Consider the following 14,270-nt stretch of genomic DNA (forward strand, 5'->3'; position numbering starts at 1 on the left):
CTTCACTGGAGTGGCAGCAGCAAAGATGCCTGCTGCTCCCCTCCAACCTGGGAGCCTTTTAAAAGCTAAGTCAGACCATGCCCCTCCACTAATCAGAGGTACTCGTCACAACCAGAATGAAATGGGACTTTCATTTGCTTCAAGTCCCTTGAAAAGCACTTTCTGGTTCCCCCAGAGCACTACTGAATAATGTAGGAAGCATCAAAAGAAGACAGCCCTCATACCACATCCTCTTCTGTTGATGCTTCCTTCAATAGTATGTCCATGTTGTTGTTGTTGTTAAGTACCATTTAGTTGGTTCCAGATCATACTGACCCTGTACAAGGTTTCCAAGGAGTAACTGGTGGGTTTGAAATGACAATCTTTTGGTTAGCAGTCCAGTGCTTATCCTAAAGCACCACACCAGGCTCCATTATACCCACTGTTGTTAAGTGCCGTTGACTCTGTTCTAACTCACAGTGACCCTATAGAGGGTTTCCAAGAAGCAGCTGATGAGTTTGAACTGCTGACCTTGTGATTTCAAACCAACCTTGCAATTCAGTGCTTTATCCCACAAGTGGAGGCTTGAATTTTTTTTTCATTTCATTCAACATGAGTAATGCTGAGTGTGTTCTTCCCTTTTGGTTTTCTAACTCCAGGTCTGTACATTTCATAATAGTACTTTACTTTATCTACTCACGTTGCCCTTTGAAATGTACTATTCATCTCTTTTATTTCATCATTTCTTTCGTTCATCTATTCAATATTCAAAAGAAAGTTTCAGACACTATCTTTTTAATAACCTTTTGCTTTCTTCATGTCTGATATTCTTGATGTCACCACACAACTTCTCTTGATCTTCGGTCGTAAGTGATCAGTGCATCAAATCTGTTCTTGAGATGGTCTGTAAATTCAGGTGGGATTTACTCTAGGTCGTATTTTGGCTCTCCCAGACTTATTTTAAATTTCTTCACTCTCAGCCTGAAGTGCAAATGAGCAATTGATGGTCTGTTCCACGGTGGGCCCCTGGCCTTGTCTGGGCTGCTAATATTGAGGTTCTCCACCATCTCTTCCCACACATGTAGTCAATTTGATTCTTGTGTATTCCATCTGGTGATGTTCACAGTTATGTTATAAAGGGGTAATGGCAATGAAGAAGTCATCGGTCTTGCAAAATACTACCATGTGATGGATGGCCAGCATCATTTCTATAACCTAGGCCATATTTTCCAGCTATCGATTGCTCCTGTTTCCAACAGTTATATTATCTGGTCTTCCTTGTTGTGGTTGTCATGTACTTTTGAGTCGGTTCTAACTCATAGCTACCGACCGTGTATAGGGTTCCTGAGGCTTTAAATCCTTGCCAGCGCAGAAAGCATCATCTTACTCCCACAGAGCAGCTTGTGGGCTCGAACTGCCGACCTTGTAGTTCACAGTCCAGTGCTTATCCTATGGATCTTCTTTGTAGGCACTGAAGAAACCATGTGGGGGTCATGTCTGACTTCCTCTGGCTTCACAAGGGGTAAGGAGAATGAAACTCAAAATCAGCCCAAGGCAGATTTCTAAGAAGCAGAGGTCAGACATGCTTCCACCCTATATAACCTTCTTTACCCTGTTCTGACACCAACCATCCCTCCCACAGCACTCTCTGCTTCACATCGGGGTTCGACAGTCTCACTGCAATGGCCATACAGAAGTTGTAGCAATATTCACCATCACGGGGTCTAATAGGGAAGTGAACAGGGTATAATTCAGGATCAGAGACAATTCAGGATGCAGCAGTTTTCCAATCAGGAATATCTCTTCTCTGCCTTACTGCAGACGTATCTTGCTCTGGTCTTTAGCTTCTCAGCCATATGGCCTCTGCCCTGCTAGGACAAGTGTTACAAAGTTCTCTTAGTCAGTCTGAATGCCCAAAGGTATATTCGGCAACACTAAGCTTTACCAGGTCCACCTTTTATTTTATTTTTTATTTTTTTTACTAGGCCTAGAAGCCCTCAGTTGCTCTGTATCTCTTGCTGCTGCCTCTCCTGTCACTGCTTTTTGAGGTAGGGATCTCACACTCCACTCATGCTCTTTTATCTTAACGGTCCTCACCTTTTAAACCTAGAGGGATGGTAAGACTAACCAATCCCAGCACTGGAGTTCTGTATGCCCTATTTACATGGCCCCACCCAATCATTTGGTGGTAATTTAGATGTTGAATAGAAAAGTCATATCAAGGAAATTCAAGGTACCACAGTATCCTATAAGAAAGCTTCCACTGTGACTAAAATTGTATGGTAACAAAGTCATTTTTTGCATTGGGTAAGTGAAAAAAAGTAAAAGTCCACCTGCTTCCTCCTTCTTTTCCTGTAGATGTGTTTCCTCTGCTTGCACTTCTTCGGGTGGGCAGCATGGGGATTTACTGCTAGACCCTAAGCCTGTCTCCCAGTCTGCCTCACTGGCTGCGGTAGAGACATAGGCTCCAGACCCCAGAGGATCCGAAGTAGGTTGGCTCTGGAGAAGGGAGCAGCCAGGTTTAGTGAAAAATTCTGCTTTTGTAGTCTGACAAGGTTCAAATCCCACCTTTGATACCCACAGACTGTGCTCCCTTGGGGCCAATGACTTTACCATGCGAACACTCAGTTTCCTCATCTGTAAAATGGGTGTCATAATCCCTATCTATCAGGGTTTTTGGAAGACAAAAATGAGGTTACTCACTCATTAATTCAGAACATATTTATTGAGCACCTACTGTGTGCTGCCCTACATGTCTGTCAGTTTGTTGTACTGTAGTGGTTTGCATGCTGCTGGGATGCTGAAAACTATTCCACTGGTGTTTTTGTCACCCATGATGGATAGGTTTCAGCAGAGCTTTTAGACTAACTGTAGTTTAGGAAGAAGGAATAGGCAGTCCATTTCTGAGTAAGTAGCCACTGAAAACCTTATGAATAGCAGGAAAACATTATCTGATACAGTACTGGAAGATGAGCCCCTCAAATTGGAAGGCACTGAAAATATAACCGAGAAAAAGCTGTCTCCTTAAAGTGCAGTCAACTGTAGTAATGTGAGTGGAGCAAAGCTTTCAGGACCTTCATTTGCTAATGTGACACAATTCAAAATGTGAAGAAATAGCTGTAAGTATCCATGAACAATTGGAATGGGGAATGTATAAAGTATGAATCTAGGATAATTGGAAGTCACCAAAAAATGAAATGGAACGTATTATGATGGATATCCTAGGCATTAGTGAGCTGAAATGGAGTGGTATTGACTATTTTGAATCAGAAAATAATATGGTTTACTCTGTTGGGAATGACAGTTTCAGTAACAATGGCATCATATTCATCATCAACAGGAACATTTCAAGGTCTATCTTGAATTATAATGTCTGTCATAGGGTAATATCTATACATCTGTGGTACCTTGAATTTACTTGATATGGTGTTTCTATCCAACGTCTCCTAATTCCCAACAACCATGCAAATAGGGTGTAATGGATTCCAGTGTTGAGACTGGGTAGTTTTGCCATCCCACTAGGTTTAAAAAGAGCTCTCTCAGAAGCAGGAACAGGTGATTTTAGGACCATCAAGAAAAAGGAGCATGAGATTCCTCCCTAGAAAAGCAGTAACAGCAGAGGTTGTGACAGAGCAGCTGCCATCTTCTAGGCCCATGGACTGAGTAAAGCTTAGTGCCTACAGGCACGGGGCTGGCTTGCAGAATGTTCCCTTTGGGAGGAACTCCCAGATTGATTACAAGAACTTTGTAACACGTGCCCAAGCAGGGCAGAGGCCAAGGGGCCACATGACTGAGAGGCCAAAGACAAGAGCAAGGCATGTCTGCAGTAAGGCAGAGAAGAGATATTTCTGATTGGAAAACTGCTGCATCCTGAATTGTCTCTGATCTTGAATTGTACCCTGTTCACTTCCCTACTAAACCCCATGATGGCGAACATTGCTACAACTTCTGTGTGGCCATTGCATTGAGATTATCGAACCCAGATGTGAAGCAGAGAGTGCTGTGGGAGGGACAGCTGGTGTCAAAACAAGGTAAAGAAGGTAGTGTCAAAACAAGGTAAAGAACATTCCTTATTCAATGTTCGACTTTCACATGCGTATGAGGCTACTGAAAATACCATGTCTTGCGTCAGGCACACCTCAGTCCTCAAACTGACATCTTTGCTCTTGAACACTTTCTAAAGAGGTTTTGTGCAGCAGATTTCAACTAATGCAATGTCATTTGATTTCCTGACTGCTGTTTCCATGAGTGTTGATAGTGGATCGAAGTAAAATGAAGTCTTTGACAGCATCAATCTTTTCTGCATTTTTCATGATGCTATTTCTGGTCTAGTTGGCAAATATTTTTATTTTCTTTACATGTAGGTGCAACCCATACTGAAGGCTGTGGTCTTTGATCTACATCAGTAAGTATTTTAAGTCCTCTTCACTTTCAACAAGCAAGGTTGTGTCATCTGAGTATCACAGGTTGTTAATGAGTCTTCCTCTAATCCTGATGCCACATTCTTCTTCATATAATCCAGCTTCTCAGGTAATTTTCTCAGCATACAAACTGAGTAAGTATAGTGAAAGGATATAACCAGGACACGCATCTTTTCTGATTCTAAACCATTCAGTATCCCCTTGTTCTGTTCTAACAATTGCTTCTTGGTCTACGTACAGATTCCTCATGTGCGTAATTAAATGTTATGAAATACCCATTCTTTGAAATGTTACTCACAGTTGGTCATGATTTACACAAAGCCTTTGCATAGTCGGTAAAGCACAAGCAAACATTTTTCTGGTATTCTCTGCTTTCAGCCAAGAACCACATGACATCAGCAATAACATCCCTCATTCCACGTTCTCATCTGAATATAGCATGAGTTTCTGCCAGTTCCCTGTAAATGTACTACTGCAGTTGTTTTTTAATTATCTTCAACATTTTACTTGCATGTGAATATTGATACTGTTGGGTCACTCCTCTTTGGAATGGGCACAAATATGGATCTCTTCCAGTCAGTTGGCCAGATAGTTGTCTTCCAAATTTCTTGACATAGATGAGTGAGTGCCTCCAGTGCTGCATCAATTTGTTGAAAGATTTCATTTGTATTCCATCAATTCCAGGTGCCTTGTTCTTTGCCAATGCCTTCAATGCACCTTGGACTTCTTTTCTTCAAGAGCACTGGCTCTTGATCATGTGCTACTTCTTGAAATGGCTGAACATCGACCATTTATTTTTGGTACAATGATTGTGTAGTCCATCTTCTTTTGATGCTTTATGAACTATAAAGAACAATTCCTTCAATCTTGTGATATTCCTTCAATATTGCCCATAGAATACTTCAATATAGCAAGTCAAGGCTTAAATTTGTCTTCAGTTCTTTCATCTTGAGAAACACTGAGCATGTTCCTCCCTTTTAGTTTTCTAACTCTAGGTCTTTACACATTTCATTATAATACTTGACATTGTCTTCTCAAGCTGCCCTTTGAAATTTTCTGTTCAGCTCTTTTACCTCCTCATTTCTTCCATTTGCTTTAGCATCTCTACATTAGAGAGCAAGTTTCAGAGTCTCTTCTGACATCCATTTTGGTCTTTCTTTCTTTCTTGTCTTCTTAATGACTTTTTGCTTTCTTCCTGTATGATGTTCTTGATGTCATGCAACAATTCTTTTGGTCTTTGGTCATCAGTGTCTGATTTTCCTGAGGCAGTCTCTAAATTCTGGTGGGACATTGTTTAAGGTCATATTTCAGCTCCCATAGACTTGTTTTAATTTTCTTCAGCTTAAGCCTTAACTTGCATTTCAGCAACTGATGGTATGTTCCACAGTCGGTCCCTATCTTTTTTTGCATGATGATAGGAAGCTTTTACACCATTTCTTCCCACAGATGTATTCAATTTGATTTCTGTGAATTCCATTTGGTGAGGTGGTGTGGCGCTGTGGGTTAATGCGCCAGACTGCAAAGCTGTTTGAACCACAAGGTCGGCAGTTCAAACTCACCAGCTGCTCCTCAGAAACCCTATACAGGGTCTCTAAGGGTCAGAATCAACTCGACAGCATTTCACAACAACAACATATGTATACTCATATTTATGTTATTTTAAAAAGTTATTTGCAATGAAGAAGTCAATGGTCTTGACAAATTCTATCACGCAGTCTCCAGCATCATTTCTATCACTGTTGTTGGTGGTGTTATGTGCTGTGGAATTGGTTCCAACTCATAGCGACCCAGTACAGGGTTTCCGAGGCTGTAAATCTTTAGTGGGAGCAGAAAGCCTCATCTTTCTCCCGCGGAACAGCTGGTAGTTTTGAACTGCTGACCGTGAGATTAGCAGCCCGATTTGTAACCACTACGCTACCAGAACTCCTTAAATTTTTACTGGAGCAGAAAGTTTCATCTTTCTAGTTTCAAACTGCTGACCTTGAGGTTAGCAGCCCAGTTTGTTGTTGTTGTTAGGTGCCATCGAGTCAGTTCAGACTCATAGCGATCCTATGCACAACAGCAGCCCACTTTGATGGCGGTTGGTGGTTATGTGCCGTGGAGTCGGTTCCGACTCATAGCGACCCTGTACAAGGTTTCCAAGGCTGTAAATCTTTACGGGAGCAGAAAGCCTCATCTTTCTCCTGTGGAACAGCTGGTAGTTTCGAACTATTGACCTTGTGGTTTACAGTCCAATTCATAACCACTACGCTACCAGAGCTCCTTTGTTTTCTATTACTAAGGCAATATTTTCCAACTAGTGATGCATCCTCTTTGTTCCCAACCTCCGCATTCCAATCACCAGTAATTATCAATGCATCTGGATTGCATGTTTGATCAATTTCAGACTGAAGAAGTTGGTAGAATTCTTCAGTTTTATCATCACTGGCTTTAGTGGTTGGTGTGCAAATTTGATAATTATGGTATTAGCTGGTCTTCCTTGTTTATTGTTGTTATCCAGTGCCTTTTGAGTTCATGCTGACTCACAGTGACTGTGTATAGGGTGTCTGAGGAGCAGCTGGTGGGTTAGAACCACCAACCTTGAGATTCAAACTGACCTTACAGTCCAGTGCTTATCCTAAAGCACCACACCAGGACTCCTGATCTTCCTTGTAGGTGTGTGGATATTATCCTATTACAGACAGCATTGTCCTTCAAGATAGATCTTGAAATGTTCTTTTTATGATGAATGAGACATCATTCCTCTTCACTTTGTTGTTCCTGGCATAGTAAACCATATGATTATCAGATTCAAAATGGCCCATTTCAGCTCACTAATGCCTAGGATTGTGAACTGAAATGGGCCACTTTGAATCTGATAATCATATGGTTTACTTTGCAGGGAAGAACAAAGTGAAGAGAAATGACATCTCATTCACCATAAAAAGAACATTTCAAGATCTATCTTGAAGTACAATGCTGTCTGTGATAGGATAATCCTGTCTGTGATAGAAGTCCTGGTATGGAGCTGTAGGATAAGCGCAGGACCACAAGGTTGTCTTGAATGACAAGGTTACTGTTTCAAATTCACCAGTCACTCCTTGGAAACCCTATATTGGGTCACTAGGCTGAAACAGACTCAATGGAACTTAACAACAATAATGCCTAAGATATGGATCTTTATGCATTCCATTTCATTTTTGACAACTTCCAATTTTCCTAGATTCATAGGAAATGAATCTGGAAATTAATGTGGGGGTGGGGGTGGTTATGTGCCATGGCAACCTTGTACAGGGTTTCCAAAGCTGCAAATCTTTACAGCAGCAGAAAGCCTCATCTTTCTCCCGCAAAACAGCTGATAGTTTCGAACTGCTGACCTTAAGTTTCACAGCCCGAATCGTAACCACTACACACACTACCAGATCTCCTTTGTGCGCAGAGGTGAGACCCTGAAAATAAAGTGTATGAGGAGGTTGCTAAGTTTTGTGTTCCACACACTGTAGGATAAATTCTAGACTGTTAACTACAAAGCTGGCAGTTCAAACACACCAGCCCCTCCTTGAAAACCCTATACAGGATCACTACGAGTTGGAGTAAACTCAACAAGTACTTAATAACAACAGGCTTAGAATAAACCATTCCAGAGGCTCATAGGAGGACCTCACTACCACTAAGAAGAAACAGGAGCATACTTTAGACTCAGGACTCCTGCGCTGAGAACTTCCTAGACCCAGGAGACAGAGAGAGAGTGAGAAAGCTCTAACACTGGAGATAGATAGAACAAGACGGAGAGAACCAGTGGCAGAGAAACAAAGGAATCAGAGGACCAGACTAAAACAGCACTGGGTGATTCCAGGTCCATGGAGCAAGTCGGTTACAACTTGGGTGTGTGAAACCGCAGGGCAACAAAGCTGAGAAAACTTCTGTTGGAGCGGGGTGCCCCGAAACACTATTGAAGCTAAAGAGCTTTATGATACTTGCCTGAGAAGGAGAGGCCAGGCTGAGGCGCTGAGGGCCTATGTGTGTGCACAGCTGAGAAAAAGCTGTCCTGATCAAAGAACTGTATTCTGAGCCATTTCTGATCCTGAATTGTAACCTGTTACTGTCCTGGTGTGGTGCTGTGGGTTAATGCACCAGACTGCAAAGCCATTTGAACTGCAAGGTCCATGGCTCAAGCTCACCAGTGCCTCCTTGGAAACCCTATACAGGGCCACTATGGGTTGGACCTGACTTGACAACACTTAACAACAACTGGCCTGTTCAAGGAGCTCTGGTAGCGTAGTGGTTACGAATCGGGCTGCTAACCTCAGGGTCAGCAGTTCAAAACTACCAGCTGTTCCTTGGCAGAAAGATGAAGCATTCTGCTCCTGTAAAGATTTACAGCCTTGGAAACCCTGTACAGGGTCACTATGAGTCGGAACCGACTCCACGGCACTTAACAACTGCCCTGTTCAAAGTCCTGCTGTGGCGCTGTGGGTTAATGCGTCAGACTGCAAAGCTGTTTGAACTGAAAGGTTGGTGGTTCAAGCTCACTAGCTGCTCCTCGGAAACCCTATACTGGGTCGCTATGTGTCGGAAATTGACTCAATGGGACTTAACAACAACAACTGCCCTGTTCAAGGAGCTCTGGTAGCGTAGTGGTTACGAATTAAGCTGCTAATCTCACGATCAGCAGTTCGAAACTACCAGCTATTCTACAGGAGAAAGAAGAGGCTTTCTTTCTGCTCCCGTAAAGATTTACAGCCTCGGAAACCCCTTACAGGGTAGCTATGAGTTGGAACCAACTCCACGGCACATAACAACAACTGCCCTGTTTACCAGCTGCCCCTTGAAAACCCTGTACAGGGTTGCTATGAGTCAGAACTGAATCAACGGCACTTAACAGCAACAACTGCCCTGTAGTATAAGCACTGGACTGCAAAGTTCCTTGAACCGCAAGGCCGGTGGTTCAAACACGCCGGCTGCTCCTCAGAAACCCTATACAGGGTTGCTATGAGTTGGTACCAACTTGATGACATTAAACAACTTCCCTAATAAAGCCAGTAACTGAGTTTGGTCTGTGAATTCTGTTTGGCCATTGCAATAAATTATCAAACCCAGCAGAGAAAGAGAGACTATGGTGGGTGGAAAAGATGGTTGGTGCCAGAACTGGTAAAAAGGTTGGACGGTGGAAGCAATTAGCCTTGGGCTGCTTGATACTGATAAGGATCCTCCTCCTCCTTATACAGTCAGCCAAGGAAGTCCGACACGGCCTCCATGTGCCGTTTTCACACTGGCACAAAGCTACTCTAATGAATGGTTATCAGCAAGCTCTGCACTTCTGCCAACATCCTCTTAGCAGACACACTGAGCCTCTTGATCTTTCAGCTAACAAGAGTCTCTTGAAATGGAAACCAGACCCCATTGCTCTCTGGCTCAAAACTTTTCAATAGTTTTTAAATTTCCTGCCGCACCCCAGCCTTCATGATCTGCCGGCTACCTCTCCCTCCACCTCCCCTCCCTCACTGACTTTGTTGTTGTTGTGTTGTTGTTGTTGTTGGGTGCCATCGAGTTAGTACTAACTCATAGCAATCTTATGCACAGCAGAATGAAACACTGCCCGGTTCTGGGCCAACCTCACTATTGTTGCCACACTTGAGCCCATTGATGCTGCCACTTTGCCCATCCATCTTGCTGGGGGTTTTCCTCTTTTTCTCTGACCCTCCACCTTACCAAACATGATATCCTTCTCCAGCGACTGGTCTCTCCTGACAGTATGTCCGAAGTATGAGAGGCAAAGTTTGGCCATCTTGGCCTCCAAGGAGCACTCTGGCTACACTTCTTCCAAAACAGATTTATTGGTTCTTTTGGCAGCCCATGGCACTTTCAATATTCTCCTCCAGCACCATAATTCAAAAGCATCAACTCTTCTACAGTCTTCCTTATTCATTGTCCAGCTTTTGCATGCATATGAGGTTATTGAAAATACCATGGCTTGGGTCAGGTGCACCTTAGTCCTCTTTGCTCTTCAACACTTTAAAAAGTTCCTGTGCAGCATATTTTAGTCACTGACTTTAGTCTCTTCCCTTTCTAGTCCTCATACACACCCATCATGGTCCCCCCTTAGGCCTTTGTCCTAGCTGTCCCCTCTGCTCTGGTATGCTTCCTCACCACCTCCAGTCTCAGCTCAGAAACGACCTCCTCAAAAAGGCCCTCTCTGTCCATCCTGGACATCACTGCCAGCTGGTTGGTGTAGCCCTGTGGGCTAATGTGCTGGACTGCAAAGTTGGTTTCAACTGTAAGGTCGGTGGTTTAAGCTTACCAGGGACTCCTCGGAAACCCTATACAGAGTCACTATGGGTCTGAAGCAACTCAAGAGCACTTAACAACAACACTGATCTGCAATGATCTTCACTCACCCACCTCATCCCTCCAATGAGAACACAAGTTGTTCAGGAGACAGTTGTCCACAGACAGTGCTGGCCAAGGACCAGGGCTGCATTTGTATTTGTAGAAGTGAAGCGGTAAAGAAAGGGCAGGTGAGCTCTACAATCAGAAGGAAGGAACCATGCCTCCAGCAGGAGTACATGCCTGTCTCAGGGTCAAAAGAACCAGCAGAACCCAGCACCCAGAATCCTGGCCCAGGACAGAGCTGTATCCCACAGAAAGGCCATCAGCTGGAGGAGGTACCTCAGAGCTCGGAGAGCTAGAGAGGTAGATTATACCAAATCACCTCCTAGAAACCAGATCCCAGGGTGCTCCCCTATCCTCCCACTTCAGGACCAGTAGCACTGGAAGACCATCACACAGCATCCACTTTACAGATGAGAAGACTCAGGCCTAAGGGCACAAAACAGGCAGCAGCAGGGTCAGGCCCCCACCCCAGGCCCTCTGCCCCACTTTACATAGCCTACACACACACACACACACACACACACACACACACAGCCAGCAGTAGCCCTAGGGCAAAACAATGCAGCCACTGCCCCACCCATGCCACCCATTGTGAGTCCTCCAAAGAGCATGAGCCAGGAGGGAGAATCTACTGTGCCCCCTCTGAGTGGGTTCCTGAGTCCCTTCTTGTGTGCAGCTCTCATCTACCAAAGTTGACTGGGTTTTTAGGGGAGAATGTTCATATCCTGCAGCCTCTAAAAGATCAAGCAGGAACCAAGGCCTCGGCAGATTCTCAACATTCACTGAAGCAGTCCCTGGATTCAGAAGCACCCAACCCCAGCTGTAACAGTCGGTGATTAAACACCACACAGTATACTGGCTCAGGGAATTCCCCAGGAAAATGAAGCAAGAGAACGCACTTGGACTTCCCAGTCAGCTAGTTCAAAAATCACTTTGTTGCTGTGAGACCCTTTTCTGAGCCTCAGCATGCCCATCTGCCAAACAGTGTGAGAATGTACCCTTGCAGATGGTTGACAGGGTCTGGAAGGACAAATGGATGGATGAGGCTAGGCTTGCCTTGTGTTTGCCCTATATTCTTTCCAGCGGTCTCCCAGCTACCAGCAGAAAGTGCCCACCACTATCACAAAGACACCCTGATCCAGGCCTCTGAAACCACCCCTATGTACCTATGATAAGATCTCGAGTGGGAATGAGGCTGGTCCAATGTTTCCCCAACCCACAGGTAACAGACTAGCCTGGGCTCATCCTTGGGGTGGGCAACGAAGCAAAAATGGCCCACCTTGCACATCAAGCACAGCCAACTTAGAGGCAAGCCAGGCAGAAACGAAGAATGAGCAGAATGGACTAGTGGGAACCACAGCCAAACAGGCTGTACTTGATGAATGTGGACCCCAAGTTGGCAAACCTTCTGATTTTTCAAGAGAAGACGGAAATCCGGAGTTTTATGTGAAACCAGCCAATGTGTAAATGCTGGCAACTAATTAAAATTTTTTAAAATAATAATAACGGGGCAAGAGCCAAACAAAACATGCAGGGCCAGTCATGGATAGATGGCCAGGTCTGCACTTTCAGAACAAAATTCCTTTGATTTCACCCCTACCTGCTCCCCTACACAGCTCTGGGTGCCATATGGCAGGATGGGAAATGCTGGCCTAGCCTGGGTTTTCCTCCAGGTGGGAAAGCTGTACCCCATTTTGCATATGGGTAAGTTAAGTCCCCCTCAGAGCCAGACCCACAATGTGGACACATTCCCAGCCATTCATCAGTGGTTCACACTGGGAGGCCCCACACGGCCCCCTACTTTAAGCATTCAAACCACCCTTTTCTTTTTCTAGCCAGTCATAGCAACACCTGCTGGCTCACACCAACTTTGGACCTGCAGGAGTGGCCATCACCACACTGAAATGGGGCAAGACCTGGTGGCAGCATATTAGACACAGAGGGCATCCCTGCTCAGGAGAGTGGTATAAAGGTAGGGTACGAATCGGGCTGCGAACCTTAAGGTCAGCGGTTCGAAACTACCAGCCGCTCCGCGGGAGAAAGATCAGGCTTTCTACTCCCGTAAAGATTTACACCCTCGGAAACCCTGTACAGGGTCGCTATGGGTCGGAACCGACTCGACGGCACTTAACAACAACAACAACAACAAGGAGAGTTGAAGGAGCTCTGGTAGCGTAGTGGTTACAAATTGGGCTGCTAATCTCATGGTCAGCAGTTGGAAACTACCAGCTGTTCCGCAGGAGAAAGGTGAGGCTTTCTGCTCCCATAAAGATTTACAGCCTCGGAAATGCTGTACAGGGGTCACTATGAGTCCGAACCAATTACATGGCGCATAACCACCACCACGGCCAAGGGTCAAGGCCAGTGGAGGGAAGAATGGGTGCCAAGACCTGCAGAGTCAGGCTTACCCCTGAAGCCTCAGTCTCGTCCCTATGCTCCCCACAGCTACCCAGGCCTCACTGCCTCTGCCAAAAGCAATTAATAGCTTATCCCCACCCAGCATCATGTAGCAAACTGCATCCACCCAAGGGGTAAAGAGGTGTCAGGGAACTTGTGACTAGGAAACTGTACCTATTGATGCATGTGGCTGTGTATTCGAGACTCATGGGATGTGGTAATACAATTGCAGGGATGTAGAACTCATGGTGTGGCAATGTCGGATCAGCACTAGACTGCAAATCACAAAGTCGGCAGTTCAAACCCACCTTCTGCTCCTTGGAAACCCTATACAGGGTCGCTATGAGTCAGAACCGACTCAAGGCACTTAAAACCCACAACAACAGCACACACGACAGAAACACAGGGCTGTGATAGAGGTTTGCATATGTAGTGGACATGCGTGTTAGCGAGAATAGACGTGTAAAAAGTCCCAATTGATGTGCATGCGCATCTGAGACAATGTTTGCAAGGAAACGATGTGAGGGGCATTGAGTGTTAAGGACTGGTGTGGAACCCTGGGGATGGCTCAGAGTGTGTGAGAACTTGAGCTGACTGCAGATGTGAATGCGTGCGCAGCATAGTGTGGCTAGGGGGGTTGTGGTGAGTAAGGGGGAGGAGGGTTGAAGGAAAGGGTGATGCCAGGCCCGAAGGCACGGGTCTCAGGACGGCGAGTCCCTGCAGCGGGACCAGGCGAGAAGCAACTGGAACCCAATGGGAGACCCCCGGCTTCCCGCCCGCGCGGGTCTCAGTGCCTACATCTGGACCAGTGGGGCTCGGCGCGCCACCCTCGGGCGCCCTCCCTTTGGCTAAAAACGGAGCCTGGCCAGTCTGCCCACCGAACCGTCGGTGCGTCCGAGAACCCCCAGCCGTGTGCACCAAGAGGCGACCTAGAGGAGCGCGGGATGGGCCGGAGCAAAGGGAGACCCTGGACTGGAGAAGGTTCGCGGGAACTTACAGTAGCGCGGTCCGCGCGTCAGTCTGTCCGTTCGGCGGCCGTCGGTGCGTGCGAGCGCCCGAGAGTTTTGAGCTGTGCGCGGCCCGGGGCGGAGCGGAGGCGCG

This window comes from Chrysochloris asiatica, unplaced genomic scaffold (genome assembly GCF_000296735.1).
Source record: "Chrysochloris asiatica unplaced genomic scaffold, ChrAsi1.0 scaffold00142, whole genome shotgun sequence".
Lineage (NCBI taxonomy): Eukaryota > Metazoa > Chordata > Mammalia > Afrosoricida > Chrysochloridae > Chrysochloris > Chrysochloris asiatica.